Below are 17,279 nucleotides of genomic sequence, written 5' to 3'. Positions count from 1 at the left end.
GAAGTAAATCTTTTGATTAAATCTCCCACTCATGTCATACTAATCCTTAATGTGGGAGAATGCTACATCAATGCATGACCTTTTTATTTTAACAAAGTAAGTAGTAATTATTAAATGAAGAAGCAGTGGGGTAATACCGATGATGTCAAGTGAAAATCACACGCTTTTTTGGTACTATTTGAGAGAGATGGAGAATAGCATATTTAGGTAAAGAATCACATACTTATAACATAAAGCGTCCACATCCCAAAACTCTCCGAATTCCCACATGCCCCAGGGGTTCAGATTCCTCAAAACAAATGACCTGTGTCAATATCGATTTACATGTCTATTGAGTAAGGTATTGGCTCTTTAACCAAGAGATCCGCGGTTAGTTCCCGGTGTTCCTCAGTATTCTCCACCGTGGTTCCCCTTGTCTGTGGTGCAAGTCGGGTGCCTGGCAAGGAACAACGTCTAGTTATTCGGATGAGAAGAAAACGAAAATCTAGGCCCGTGTTCATGTTGGCGTGCACGTAAAAGAACCCTTGATAGTTGGTTTTTCAATTAAGGGTAGAACGTAGCGCTGCTACTCAGTACACTGCATGCCGTACAGTCTTCATTAGCCTGATTATACAGTGCAGAAAAGTAGGACGTTAAACCATATTTCATTTTATTTTGTTGCCCACTGGCGTTTTCCACAAATATATACTTGTATAAGGTGTAAGGGGATGTTATGTATGAAATGTTTAAGGCATTTATTATTATTATTATTATTATTCGACAAACTTCAATAGAAAATGATAGTTGGATTTACTATCATATACTCTTCAAAAAAAGTAGGGGATATTCGGAAACAATACAAAACTGCGGAAATGCACTGGCGTTTTTATTAGAGGTAACGAGTGTATGTTAATAACAGGCCAATTGCTTACACATGAACATAAACAGTTCATATGGGCGGCTTATCTGACGGCCCCATTTCACTCGCAAAGTCAAAAGTGAAAATGGACGTTTTTGATTTTTGTTTTAATAATGAGTAATTGCTCCACCAATCCTCAGACATTTAGCAATTCGTCGTGGCATGCTCCAAATCAACCGTCCAATCACGATTCGGGGCAATCTGACCTACTCCTCTTGCAGTGCCACGGCCAATTCTTGCAGTGTTGTCGGTTGACGTTGACGTCGACGAAACACGCCCCCCCCCCCCCCGATGAAAATAAACGTAACACACTAAAGCAAAGATACGCTAAACAGTAAATCTTATGCAAGAACCGATAGTAATGCTAACATGGATAGATAAACCAGCACGCGGCAGTTTTCATCAACCCTTACCTGAAGTGTCAAATTTGACAATGAACCCCTCCCACGTGTATGGCGCTATTGCGTGTTACATGTGCAGCTCAGTGGTTGTGTTGGGAAGATAAGTTCTTCATCTGTGAACATACTCTCAAAGCATGTCAAGTTTCCATGACTATTCATCATATCACAACCTGCATAGGTATTTGCATTTCAATACCCCCTACTTTTTTTGAAGAGTATATAATATCTAACTCATCAATTTATTTTTTATACCTACACTCTTGTTTTTAAAAATTATTAAAGTGATGTTGTGTTAATTTAGCAAATCAGTACTATGACGAAAACATATAATACTCATTTAAAATCTACCAAATCGGTTACATCTTGTTTAATACGCTCTCTTTTCTTGGAGTGCTTTCACTAAAAGATGTAGATTTTAAAAACGTTGTTTATCTAGACCCTACATGAGTAAACGTGTATTCTCAGGAAATTTAAAAGTTTAATTACAGTGTTGTTTATTTATATTTGGAATCGATTTCTAAATTAGTGATGACGAAGAGTAAAAGTAATAAAGAAAACGCAGGCCATCTTTATTTAGTTGGTTTGTAGAAGATGCGATGAACTTTGAGATACTGAACTTTAATTAACAACAGTTTGCAATCTGTAAGACGGTCGTTTGATTAGTCGCTTAACGGCCATTTGGGGTCAGGTGCAATCTGGACACAACTTTGAAAGCTGTCAGAAGTGACAAGAGGTCACGGCATAACTCTGCTATTACCAAGAAGATTTGAAATAGAAAAGAATGTTATGCTGTTCCTTAGAGATTCGGGTCCCAATCAGCTTATGAATGTGTTAATGGGATATTATATGGATAAATCCCAACCAAAGCTTCTAGTTGGTAAACAATCATACCTCTGATAGAGATGGCGAGTTATCTGGAAGTGGGAGACTATTTCCAGTTGTATTTCCAGAGACAACACATCACTTTAGCCTCCCTAGACAATCTCAACATTAATATACATTTCTTCGAGTAAAGCAAGGAATATCAATCCGTTGGACTATTTAGATACACTGTACTAGGCAGAGGCGGATCCAAGGGGGGCGCGAGGGGCACCCCCCCCCCCCCAATTTTCGACTGTGCCCTTTTTTACTGCTGAAAGTGCCTTTTCTCAGACCCAAATATGTCCGTTCCCAACCCGTTGCAGGGATCCCAAATGACTCAAACCATCGACTCAAACACACCAGTCTGGTCTAATTTTGCTTCCACTTTCAAACGAATTCTTGTTGTTTAGCTGACGTTGCCCTAATCCTATAGAGTGACTATAGACAGCTGACATCAATGACAGCATCTTGTTCAATCGGCGGCGTATACACTCATGCCCACCACCGACGAGCATGAGCGCAACTTGATGTAGCATTGTTTCATGTGTGAACAGTATACAGTACAAGTTACAAGGCTTAAATAGTGAAGTGGCTAGGGAATAGATTCGTCTTTTTTCCCATCATAATGCCTCGCTCGCCTTGACAATTTTCGAGTTGTTCAACTGGCTTTTTTGCTCGATTTTAAGGCTCTTTTTCAACGATTTCCGAACGTTTACTTAGACGAAAACATCAGCCAAATAGCTCTTGGAATGGCTACAGATGCAAGGAAATGACGGATAATTTTCTTGGGGGACCTACCCCCACCCCCCTCTCAGCGGTGTGCCCCGTGTCCGCGGCCAGTGCCCTCATTTTGCGTCGCCCCCCCCCCCCATTTCAAAATTCCTACATTCGCCCCTGCTAGGTACATACAAATGTTACACAAAGCGTGCAATCGTTTGGTTAAGAATAAATTTGGATAATATTTCGAATACAGAATGTGAATCTGTAGACCAAATCACATTTCAAAATCTACATCAGAATAATAAATAGATAGAGCAGACAAAGTAATGTGATATAACCTCTTTCATTGTGGTCTGGATATCGGAACACTTTACAAAACAAAATCTCTCATAAACCTGGTATTACCCGATGACACAATATACATCTAATAAAAACAAAACATTCGCACAAATTTCCATGGGGGACAAAGAAGTACAGATCCGGGACAATTCGTGTGTTCTTTAGTCTGAGAAAGTTTCAGGGTCTGATTGCGCTTTGTTTGTTTTTTTTTTTGTTTTTTTAAAATAGATATGAAAACTAGGGGTTGGCAAATATGGTATTACTACCTTTTCATTGCATGAATGGGACAATACAAACAATATTAAATGAACAGTTTATTCGGAATTAAATGCTGCTTTGCCTAATATGAAAGTAAAATGTTGGCCATATTCCAAAATACGAAATTAGTTTAGAAGATGACTCAGTAGGATCATCTTTTGTATATAGATAATCCTGCATCAACAAAAATACGCGTTACTAAAGTAATAGTTTGGACATGGTTATCACCAAACCTCATTGTATTTAAACCTAGTTTGTTTGGGGTTTTTTTGCTGCCTGTCCCCCCCCCCCTTTGTCAATGGTGCAGGACTAAGGCCCTGACAAGGTTCGACGTATATTCAGATGGAACGAAAAACCACATTGTCGTGCACGTAAAACGCCCCTCAACAGTTGGAATTCGATAAAAGATTAGGCCGTAGTGTCGCTATCTGGGCAAAATTTCCCACGCTTTGTGGCTTATTACCGTCTTCATAAGCCCGGTCGATGTGAATAAAAGGGCGTTAAACAAACCTTATTTCATTTCATTTCATTTTAAACCTCATTGTAATTAACCTAGACGACTTTTTTTTTGACTCGCTTGCATTTTTATTTATCAAGATTTTAGCATATATTGTCATGGAAAATAAATGATGTCTGAGAAAATAGATGAAATATAAACCTTGGAAGCTACAAAAAGAAAATATATACCAATTTGTGTCTAGACAAAGTTTTTAGACAAGGTATTCAATTTGCTGTATTCAGCTGTCAAGTTTAACGGATAATCTTTATTCATATATGTGCAATACGTTAACAATAATATCATAATTTCAGTCCGTTGTCATTGACAAACAAATAAAACCCACGAATATAACTCGTGGTTTAGGACAATGAATCATAAAATTTAGGATATGAAGGTCTATAATCAAGTTTAGCGGGAAAGCTTCTAATATGATAAGCGATCGACTTTCTCGCAAACACATGCCAATCATTGCAAAATTCTATTCATCTCGGTGCTATCGGGCGCGATGTTATTTGGTTGACAATTAATGCCGAACCAACATCAATATGAAATGTCAGAAATGACAAGAATAATCAGAATTTGGAAAAGTCGGTTTCCAGTTAATATCGGCTGATGCGTCTTATCATAGTTGGGTTTAATATAAGTTTTAATACATCATATTAGCTCATTTATAACTGTTGATTGTGATCAACACATTTATGACACAAATGGAACATGATCTCTTTCATATAATATATAGCATTTTTGATAAATGCGGGTTTATTTAAATGTAGTTTATTAAAAGTGGACGTCATTCTGTTAAAATAAATTTCGATTTTTGATTGTCCAAACCTCGGTTCAAAAACATTTATATTACCAACCATTGTACTTGATAAACAATATGCCTTTATCAAATCGTGAAATCTTTATAATACTTGTATCCTTTCGCCTTTACTAATATTGTCGTATTTAAATATTATTAATGTAGGCATACATTTATCTAAAAATATACCCACAAGAGAGCAGGCGGGTGGGTGGGGATCTTTCTCTCAACAGGCATTAGGTCATTTCAGGACACCGCAAATGTTTTATTTTGTTCCAATGGTTTACTTGCGGGTGGAGATCAAAGGAAAACGGATAACATGGGGTATATCTTTGGGAATTGTGACTCCAATTGGTCTACTAATATCGCTTACATATACCTAAACGACTAACAATATTTTTTTTGCATATAAATTTACTAGCTATTGTTAACAGTCTGTTGAATTTCAGGTAAACTGTTTTAAAACATCTACTATTTGTCTTTTTCAAACACTACGTCACATATTCCATTCATATTTTATTTTTTCTTCTCCTGCAAGCTATTTTCACGAAAGTAATTTTGGGGCTTCGAATAAGGAACATATCTTGAAATTACCGTTATTGCTATACTAATTTAAAAATAGATACTGAACAATAGACATATTGAAAAATAGGCATATTTATTAAAATTACTTTATTCTGAGCGAAGCTATGAATGTAAGATTTAGATAAATAGATAATGAACAATTAGAATATTGAAAAAATTCAGTGTAATTACATGTACTTCATTCTCAGTGAAGTTATGGATGTTTGAAGTCTTGACATTATTAAACCTAAAATACATGTAGTCTCGATTGTCAAGTACCATTGTCTCGAATGTCACGTACCATCGCCAGGATAATATACAAAGTCTCGATTTTCAATCCTTTAACAACAGTTACCGTTGAAGGTAGATATGGCAGACAGTGTCTATTCCACTCACCCGATTGTCTAGAGAGTTGGTTGTGGGCTCGTCATGTGAATAAATATCTAAATGATAATTTATATAAAATTTGAAGTTAGAAAAGAGACCTTTAATAGACAATTTTGCTCTTACATAATGCAACTTTAACTAATCGCGAAGGTCAAGCTAAGAAACCACAACACATGGTCCTAATCTCGTTAATTTTTACAGTTATACAACAAATCGAATTCTTTAAATGCATATTGCTTTAACAAAAGAATACATACAGGTCTACATATTAAGAATTATCAATATAAACAGTTTCGTTTTCATACAATTTGATTAGAAACCTGTAATCGCAACTAATTTGATCTTTTGTGTCCAGATTAGGATAATATTTTGAAACATTTCCCTTTTTATTAGCAAACAAAACAAAACCTATATTTTTCTACAAACTGGGGGAAATGCTATCTCGATTCTCCAGACGATTGTTTATCGATCTCTTCAATTTACAGCCACAATACCTCTCTTAAAGGGAGTAACACCCGTTGTTGATTATCAGACATGCGTAAAATGAGCGCCTAAGCCCCCCGCAGACCGACTAACATTTGTTGACACCTAACAAAGCAAATGTTAAATACCTTTTTTAAATTTCCCGCAAACGAAGAATTTTCAATTCAACCGACCAACATTTATTCAAAAGAGAGCGACGTTGATGCCACGTGATTGACCTAAATATCACGTGGTCAGACAATGCATTCGGCAAACCTCGACAATTTCTACGCATCTAATCTCGGCTGTATGACGAATTCCGCCATATTGGAACTATTTTAAAGGTCCCGGATGAAAAATGGCTGCGCCCATGGAGATTTCTGTGGAGAGTGTATTATATCAACAAACGTCAAGTTTGGCATTGGGTTTGGGGAATTACCAGGGAATTATATCAAACCAGCAGCCTTGAGACAATATCTCTGCTCGTTTAGTTATATACACTCGACGAAAGACGCCATTTTGGGACTTTTTTGTAAAAGCGGCACGTTTTCCTATTAAAGTAAACCGGTAGCCGCATCGAAAATGTATGGGCGTAGGTACATATCAATTACTATCATACAGCCGAGGTTAGAGGTAGGGTACCGGAATCTGCCGAGGTTTGCCGAGTGCAGACAGTGGTGGTATCAGCCAATTCTGCACCACGTGATCATTAGCCGACTACTGGTTGGATGTCCGTATAAAATGTTTCGCTGTTAGTTGAAATTCGAAGCAAACGCGACCAACACGAATATTTGTTGGCCGAACATGTTTTTGAAATATTACAAGTTTGATCTCGCCAATGTTCGTGTTGAAATCCAACGCAAACCGGCTGACTTTTGTCGGAAAATATAGTTTGGGCAACAAATGTTAGCCGGTCTGCGGTGGTCTTTTACATTGTCTTGTTTTTCAAGTTTACGTTTTAGTTTGCCATTTAAACTACGCTATAAGGTCTAAGAACCTATTTTAAAAGTTTGTATTTAATGCACGTGATTTGATCCCCTAAGATATGGGTTGGGTTGGATAGCCAATTACAGCAGCAAAAGCGAGACCCCAAACAGAACAAAGAATAAATAAAGAAGTAGATTTTCATGCAGTATATAGTCCTCAACGAAGTAAAGGTGTAATTTTAACTGGTTTAGACTACTATTCAACGCCTAATCACCGGCATTTAGTAATAACCCTAAATAATGAAACTCCAGTGAATAACAATATGACATTGTTTTGTGCTACTTTAAAGAGGGCATCGCATGGACGAGCGGTTTAGTTTCACAATCGGCAGTGTTCAAATCCAATTTCTGTTCCATTTCTTTTTAATTTTCCGGTTGTATAGCTGTAAAATATTTGGACAAAATTGGTTAAAAATTCAAATGTTATATTTCTATTTAGCATAGAAAACACTATGGCATGTTTTATTTCCTTTATTCTTATAAAGAATTTTACCAAATAAATAATACATATAAACCTACGAAATGATTCTATCTCCTTAAACTGGACTACAGAATGCGTCACATTTATCGATAATTTGTCCAGGAGGAAAAAGAGGAGAAACAGAATACCCCCAACTGTTGGATGTAACAGAAAACATAATATTAAGTAGTATACATAAGTTAATAGGATTTCTGGTATTTTATAGCCCATGAATTATTCCAGTAGACTTAGCAAAGACAAAAATACAGCCTATAACTTCATTAAGCATTCTAAATGCTAGTTAACATAAGCCAGACAATGTTATCTAAGCCGGCCATAATTGAGATAGTTTAATGTAAGTCTCTTTAATTGTCACCTAACCCAAGATAAGCGGAATACTTCGAAGCATTAAACGATAATTAACAGATTTATGACAGTATTTTGGTTCGTCTATGTATACATTCGGCACATCGAGTATGTTATCCCTCTCCCTTGTGTCTTTGATTATTTGGAGGCTATCCAATCTTGACCTAAGAATATAACAAACAAAAGTGAATAAATAATTCAATATGCGGCTTCAAGAAACCGTAGCACAACTGCAAGTATTGAAAACTACATACGTGGATTATTTGAGAATAACATTGAATTCCAAATATGATTGTATTGTCAGCTTATTCATACAGTCAGACAGGTTAAATTTTTATACTTTCTTATGTTAGATTCGTGTCATTACAAGGCCACATGCAGTCGTCTTATGAGATAGTTAATATACAATGTACCATGGCTGCGTTGCTCTGTCATTTGTTGGGGTGGGACAGGGTGTGGATGGATGGCTCGGGTGTACTTTATATCATAACGTCTGATATTGAGTCAAGTGGTTTGGTTTTGATCTCAAGCTTGTACGTAACAAGGTGAAGAATCACCTGCTCAACCTCATGGGTTTCTCCGGGTCCCCCGGTTTCTCCCACTGCTAAATGCACCCTACGCGCAACCGAATTACTAAAATAAAATTGAGCCATTTGTTATTTTCGAATTTAACCAGTTTCTCTCTCTCTCCATGCCATTTTACAAACCGGCTGAAGTTAGACGAATGTATTGGCTACTTTATTTATATTCATGTTTAACTGGTGTCATAGCTTTATTTCATGGTTCCTATTTTGGTTTAATTGTTGTGGCATTGTAATGGTGAAATAAATGTTGCCCTTATCTTGGTATTTTGTGATAACAATGACAATCGCTCAAGATACAATGTAACAAGATTTTAGTGGCATTAAATAAATTCGGACCTTCATTAACCCTACTCTGGGCAATTATTACTGATTACAATAACCCCTTGGCACGTGAGTTATGTTCTAAACCAAAATACAATTGCTTTGACTTTCCGCCACGGTTACAGAATTTTCAACATACATGAGGTAAAATCACTTTTGTTGAGTCAAAATAAAGTGTTTATGTCGATTAGTTGAGGGGCAATCTCTATATTGTTAAATTTTCGTTTTGAAAGATTGAGCGGAAGTTGGTTTATACACAAATGATAGTATTAATTTCTTTCGAATTAATTGGCTTACACTAAACAGTTTTGGTAATTAATGAGAAAAATGTTATTTTTTATGCAAAGATGTCTCACTTCTATTGCACAATCTGAATAGTGTTGTCCCCTCCACATACCCCGCGTCCAGAGTTAGCTACACACTCAGGGGTTGTGTTGCCTAGTTTGAAATTGGTGAGTCACTGCATACTGGCTTCATGAAATAAAAAAGGATTAATTCATCTCTGCTTTCGTTACTTCCCCCTTTGATATTTAATTCACGGGCACTTATCCAGGTCTTCGTGATGTAACGTCTTGTTATAGGTGACTATATGTTTGGATATTTATTAAAAGGGAAACTCCCATTGCAATTTAGTTTGTCGCTATTCACCTTTAAACTACCGACTGTTGAAAACACAATAGGTGGAATCTCAACAAAGTCTTGATCCGCATAATTTCACGTTAACAATTAATTAATAAAATGCAATCAATCGACAGTTTTTACTCAAATCACATTTTAATGTTGCTCCTGAAAGACAGCACACACGAGTATAAGCTAGTATAATGATTATCATTATATCTTCCAAATGTACAATTATAATGCGTTTTACGATGTTGTTAGATGTAGTTAGATGTTATTAAACGCAGATAATATGTATTTTGTGACCTCTGTTTGAACCTTTGTATATACATATATTGTGTATTTTCCTATATCAAGAGTTGTTAGGCCTTAGAGGTATATACAGAAAATTAGTTTATCCGAAGGTAATTATCGAGTTGGGATAAGAGAACAATTTAAACGACAATTGAGAGATTTCCTTAGGGAAGAATTAGTTGAAGAATAGATTGTCACATCGATGAACTTGTAAATGAGTACATCTTGAAATTGATTCTGTTCACTGCATTAAGTTCTTTAAACATAGCCTACTGTATGTCCTGAATTCGAAGCTAATAATTCAGAGAAGCCCCGCGAGGTTAGGCACGTACAAGCCTGGGATGGAAACCACATAATTTATATCGATGACAGACTTGAAAATTGAAAGTTTGCTGCATAATTGGAAAAGCTTGGGCTACATTTAACCCCTTAATAATAATAAATAATCATAGAAAGTGTACCTCTAACCCAAGGCTGGTGTCACCATTAGGCCAACTAGGCCGCAGATCTAGATTGATATGCCACTGGAGCCTGGGTCCGGCACTGTCACATCCATTGTATATATAGTTTAAACGTCATATAGTTCATATTCAAGATCCTTAATAGACATATATCTATCTGTTCTCTAGACAATATGTAGCAGTTTTCTAGACCACGAGGTTAATTCCCAATACTTCCCAATACATATGTTTTATTCTTTGGCTAAAAGGCTAACTGTACTAATAATAAGCTGCTAGACAAACAATATGGGAAATAAATGTTTTGCTATATTTAAACGATGTATGTCCAGACATATTTTGGAAACGATCTATCAAACCAAATGAAGACTAATACATAAACCTCACTCAAGACACATTATTCAATATAGATGTTACACGACAAGTCCTCGTCCGTGGGTTGTATATTCACTTTCCCGTGTTCATTAGCTCAATTTGAGCAGAAAAGTACGACTTCAGTTCAGTTCCTATTCACCCACGTTTGCACGATTATGGATCCGAATCAATTAACAGATGCCCGACAAGTATTAAATACGAACTACATTGAGTTTCGGGGTCGTAACGGTTAATAGCTGAAAGCTTTATATTCTAAAATAAAATTCCTTTATATGTTTAAAGTTTAGTCCTAAATAATAGATGTCAATGATACACTTAATAATTTGATTTATCAAATATAAGTAGTTTTTCTTTAATGTGTGTATAATGATGCCAAATCCGAATAAGAATTTTTATATTTATTTCTACTTTTTGGATATTTCTTTCTTTCCATATATATTGCTTTTTCTCCCTTTATCTATTTGACACCTATTGATATTTCTGTCCTTTTTTTATTTATGTGTAACCAATGATTTGTTTCGTACTTTATTTCAAACACAAACCTGTATGGTTCTTAGTAAACTTATAGCCAGTTCTCAGTGAGTTCATTATATTTTGGGGGGTTGGATGGCCGAATGGTTAGCAAGTGCGCGCTGTATCATAAGACCTGTCATTGAGTTAACTGGCGTGGTTTCGAATCCCCGGTTGTACGTGACGAGGGGTGTGGTTGCCTGTCCAACCTCGTGGGTTTTCTCCGGGTCCTCCGGTTTCCTCCCACTGCTAAAGACCCCTACGCGCAAGCGAATTATTGAAATACAATTTAACCATATGTTAGTCCCGAAATGACCTAGTTTGTGTCGAGTAGACGTTAAACCCCATTTCTCTCTCTCTCTCTCATTATATTAACCATAAAAGAAGTTTGTGTAATTAACGAGTTAGCTACTGGATGTTAAGTTGATTTCTTAACCTTGGTTGACTTTTAAGCTTTAGGTAAAACCAGATAGCATAGTCGATACTCGCTTGCTTAAAAAACGACAGAAGCTAAGGATGATAATCAGAACTTATAAAATTCCGATACCAAGTCTTTGCTACAATCGATTTGGTTATCCGCTTCAGAAACATCTTGTGATTGAACAATAAGACACTGGTTCAGTTTTTCACCCTCCTATCTCACATATCTTCGTTAATAGACTGGTGTAAATTCGTTATCAACTTTTTATAACAAGTCGAGGGTTTGTTAATGAATAAAGGTCAAATGTCGGAATTACCAAAGTTGATTTGGGACCTTATTGCAAGGTGAATGATTTAACCCGACTTCACATTTTGTTGTAAATAATGACCCCCAAAGCTATTCCCTCTGTAACTCAGTGCCAATAAGTCTTAATTAGAAAGGAACACTTCGTAATCTGTAATGCACTGAAGCACGATAACGTCAAGCATGTTATAGTTTCACAGTTCACTTTCCTTTTGGTTTCGATCACATGCTTGTATCTGACAAGGCGTTGGATCGCCAGCAGAATATTGTGAGTTTTCTCCGGTTTTCATCCGCTGTTAAAGACCTCTGCGCGAAGTTAGTGTTGAGTGAGCACTAAGCCCTGTCAGTATATCTGTTACGATGATTATTAAAGCTTGCAATTAACTAGACCAATAATGCAGTTATGACGGGTTTCACCGATGTCCTTTAAACGATGTATCTTCTGAAACCAATAGAAGCTGATAGCAAAAATTTATTTTAATTACATTTTGAATGGTATGAATAGTATTTCGAAGCTACCAAAACTGTCTGATAAGATAAAAAAAAATACGCCACTCCCGTTATCAACAAATTATTCCAATAAGATAATAGAAGTAAACATGTGGTTAACATGCGAAAATCTTCGACATAAAACTGCTAATAAGCATGCGGCCAAAATTTATAGCGTGAAATTCTGCTACAAGGTTCTCGAGGCTAAGTAAACTATACATTTTTTGAAAAGCTTATAAAACCATGGGAACAAAAAATCAGAGAGTTCCAAGCAAAATATTTGCAATAACACGATTTAGGGCCTGTTGAAAATCGTCAAGTAAATGCTATAGTTATCCTTGGCAAAGAATAGTGTATTGGTTAAATTTTGATCTAAACAAAACTGCTCAAAACACAATTGTCATGGGTGAACAAGGGATTTCGGAAATCCATTAACGGTAAAAAAAAGAAGAGTTATCTCTCTTTCTGTCAAATGTCTGCAGTTGATAACTGCATGACACATCAGACCATGCGTGAGCACACAAGCCCAATATTTATGGGGTCCCAGGGATATTGTTTGAGCAATATGGTTATGCAGTAATGGAGATCGGAATCTGTCAGTAGTATTGTAAATCGCATTGAAACCACGTGATCTTTTCCACTAGAATATGAACCCACAAACCAGATACCCTTTCAATTAGACCCTATAGTATTTTTACTACATGTAGCTGTAAACCTCTAGTTCAGATATGATTTAAGGCCAAATTACAAACATATTTAAACTGACATCTCATCTAATTGTGTAATTTGCTTACAAATATAGATATAGGGCAAAAACCAATTATTTATTGCAGTAAAACAAATATTGCAAATCAAAATTACGCAGTCACTTTTCACTTAGATGTCATCAAAGTTAGCCATGCACAAGACAACTCCGGTGCGGTTTCCCCTTGTCAGTGGTACAGGACCGGAGTGGGTTGGAAAGGACAGTACCAAGTCGTTCGGATGGGACGCAATACAATATTTTAAACACTACATCTATATGATGTAACAAACTGAATATGAGTGAACAACAGTCAAGGGGCTATATAAGATCTCTCAAAACGGTATTTACTAATATATGTGTAAACCTTTAGTTCATTTAAGTTTTGAGACTAAATTCCTAACAAATATTTCAATTGAAACAAAGTATCTATAAATATGTAATTTTCTCACTAAAATAGATAAATGGCAAAAACTAAATAATACTGTAAGAGAGTGGCAATTGTTATGAAGAGAAAAATATATCAAATGAAGTTTAATGTCTTAATGTTCAACTGGGATAATGAAGATGTACATACGCCATGCATTTTATGAAATAGGGGGAATTGGGCTCTTAAGGGCTCTTTTACATATACGCCAACATGTACACGGGGTGTCATTTTCATATCCCATCCGAATAACTAGACACTGCCCATGACAGCTCCCCCCCCCACCCGCCATGCACCACTGACAAGGGGAAGCAACGCTGGAAAATTTTGGGGAACTTTCTAGGCCAACATGGAGATGAAACCCCGGACCTCCTGATTACTGAGCCAGCGCCTTACTCACTGAGCATCAAAACCAGGAATACTAGCTGCACATGTACACTGCCACCCCCGCCCGCCAACACACACACATACACAAAACTTATAATTATAATGCATGGCGAATGCGCATCTTCTATATACGGACTTGTTCAGAACACTGAGCCATTCAACTCCATTTGATTTCTTTTTTGATCATTACAATATTGTCACCCCCATTACAGTATTAGTTAGTTTTGACCATATCTATTTTAGTGAGAAAACTAAATATTTATAGATGCTTTGTTTCAGTCTAAATATTAAGTTAGAACTTTATCCTTAAATCATATCTGAAAAAAGGGTTCAAAAATACTATTGTAGACATAATTTTGGAGGAGAACTTATATAGGCCCTTGTCTGTTGTTAAATCCTATACAGTTTATCGAATAAATTGTTTAAACTAAATACTGTTAGCAATAAGTAATGGTATTTTCCGTAAATGGATTCCCAAAATTCCGCGTGTTACCTTGTTATATTTTCTGCATTTTGGTTCACATCAAAATTCAACCAATACCCTATATTATTTTTAAGAAGATGAAGGCATCGGGTGTTTTCGGTAATATTTAAGTTTATGTCAACATCACAATTGTTAGCATAAATAAAGCATTTACTTGACGATTTTCATCAGTTTCGCAATATACGTCGTCGGTCAGATAAACCTCAAAAAGCTCACCACATCCGACGTCCAATATTTTCGCTCCTGCCACAGACCTGCAGTGTTAGCCTGTGATCGTCTGGTTTTGTCTCTGACTCGAATATTGTTGTAATTCTTTTCTTAAAGGTTTCACCATTGTGTTTTCTCACGATACGAATATCACATCAAATATGTAACAGGAACAATGTTAGTTTTTTTATAAGTTTTTATGTCACAACAATTACACAATAGTCCACATTACTATATTTAAAATTAACATCTTTTTCTCTCAACCCCAACTCCTATGAAAGTCTAACCAGCGTGGCTAGACTCAGAACAGGAAAACACTACATTATGAGAATCTACCGGTCTTCTACAGAAACAAATGATGTCTCCCCAAGAACCCAATGGGTGTCCGATCTTCTAATTGTGTCTGATCTACCCTTAATTGGTTTACGTCATAGACTGATAACAGCTTAATTTCAAATATGGAATGGACATGCACCAGACCCTGGATATCGGCAGGGATTATTACCTAATTTGGTCAACAAATATGATATACGTTTTATAAGAAAGAAAATTGTAAATGACCAACATGTGTATTAATCTATATGTATAGGTCCGTTAAAGTATCACAATAACCAGCATACTTTCTATATTTTTGGTTATGAACTTAAAATCAATATTGTTTCAGCCACCATATTTCTCCATTCCTTTCTATGAATTTGCAAATAATGTCGCAACGACAATATTGTTACACCAGGCCCTAAATTGAGTTATTGCAAACATTTTGCTTTGAACTCTCGGATTTTGTGTCCGTGGTGGTATAAGCTTTCCAAAAATGTACAGTCTGTTTAGCCTCCGAGGACCCGTGTTTCTAATTCCGCTAGAAATTTTGGCTGCAGGCCTATAAACAAGTATTATTGAGCATGAAATCACAATTCTTTTTATGAAATTCCATAATAATTGACTCTTTTGTAAACTCGGAAATTCATTTTTGTTATGTGTATCAGTTTATACATTTGATCATTTTATGTGTGAAAAAAATCCAATTTTTGCCAAATAGAGACCGCTGAAAATGAATGCATTTAATTGGCGTGATGTAATGGATGTTGGCATTAGGTTTTAAATCACAGAAAGTTGTTCCTACGAAATTGGCTATTTCTCGCCAACAGCACAAGTATGGAACTTATTTTGAAACAGGTATTCTTCAAGTGAGCAATAACTAAGGGTAAGAGCAATGTATTTTTTTATTCTTTTTCAAATAGTATTCTCAAAGACCAGTATCGGATTGGTGCTTTTAAACTAGTTTATATTTGCCCTACTTCTGTGCTCGGGCGACAGAAGTTAAGACAGCTTAACGATCAGCCGCTTTGTTCAACCTGTATAACTTAGTATCCTGTACCAGTGTCACGTATAGAGATGTCTTTACCCTGGTAGCATAAAACAAGTTAGTCATCTTCTCTATGAAATATTATATGATAAAACCATATTCCATTTTATCTTTTAGGTGTGTATAGACATAGATCTTGTTTATATGGCCACAAGACAATTCTTCTTATAGATAAACTATTAAATATCTATTATTGGGCGAAACTGGATTCTGTAATAAAATCTGTCTGGATGCTATAATAATAAATCCTGTCTTAGCCGGTGGCCACATGTGATTATTCAAATTTACATCAATGTTAGTCCAAGCCTTCTGGACTGACACCCTGTAATTTTAGCTTATCAAATCCATTTATGAATCTTGCACAAATTAAGATTAATCTTTAGAGCAGATTTGCAATTACGTACCCGAAGCGACAGATACACAAATGTCAGTTTATGGTAAATCTTTCCCTGGGCACAGCATACTAAAAGCATAACGCTGTTTTATGTTCATTTAGATATCCTTATTCATATGACTTTGTGTCTTCGGTTCGCAGTTTTGATCTTTTATATCTGGTTATCACGAAATACTTCCACTTATGACAGGATTAATATATTGATACTGATCAATTTTATATGAAAAAAAAATATTAATGACATTTCTTTAAAAAGAACATGCAAACTGCTTGATATGTCAGTGGAACCAAGCTAATAACGATAATAATAAATCAACCAAAAGTTTTGTATTGTAATGAAGCCGAGCTTGCTTTTTGTAAATGAATCTTAGTTTTAATTGACATCAAACACAGATGTGCACGAAGAAATATAGATATATTACTATTGGGTTAAGTCCTGTTTTACATAGCCGATTAGTATCCATTACACTATTAAAGTAGTCGCGTACTCGATAATACTAGAAACTAAATGTCCAAAATACTTGCGACTCTCGACTTTTAAAAATTGAGCATTGATTATTAGGTGGTATAGTAGGCATACCCTGCCTCGTTCACGTCATGTCTTCTATCAAATTAGCTCCTTAGATTTGAATTTGCAGAAGACAAAATAACAAGTGGCAGAATTGGCTAGTGCCTCGATAAGTATAAGCTTTTAGTTCTTTCTTAATAATTGATTATTGACATTTCAATTTAAAATGTCAAAGCAAGACGTGTGCCAAAACTATTGTTGAATGACATCAAGCGTTTAGAATTTAGTAAAATGCTTCTAAAGGAATTCAGATTAACTCGAGCGTTAAATTGAATTACTGTCTGCTATCAGATCTAGAATAGTCATGATGATTGTGTCTAGGCCTACCTTA

Source organism: Patella vulgata, chromosome 9 (assembly GCF_932274485.2).
Source record: "Patella vulgata chromosome 9, xgPatVulg1.2, whole genome shotgun sequence".
In the NCBI taxonomy this organism is placed as follows: Eukaryota; Metazoa; Mollusca; class Gastropoda; family Patellidae; genus Patella; species Patella vulgata.
Note: the sequence above shows the minus strand (reverse complement) of the source record.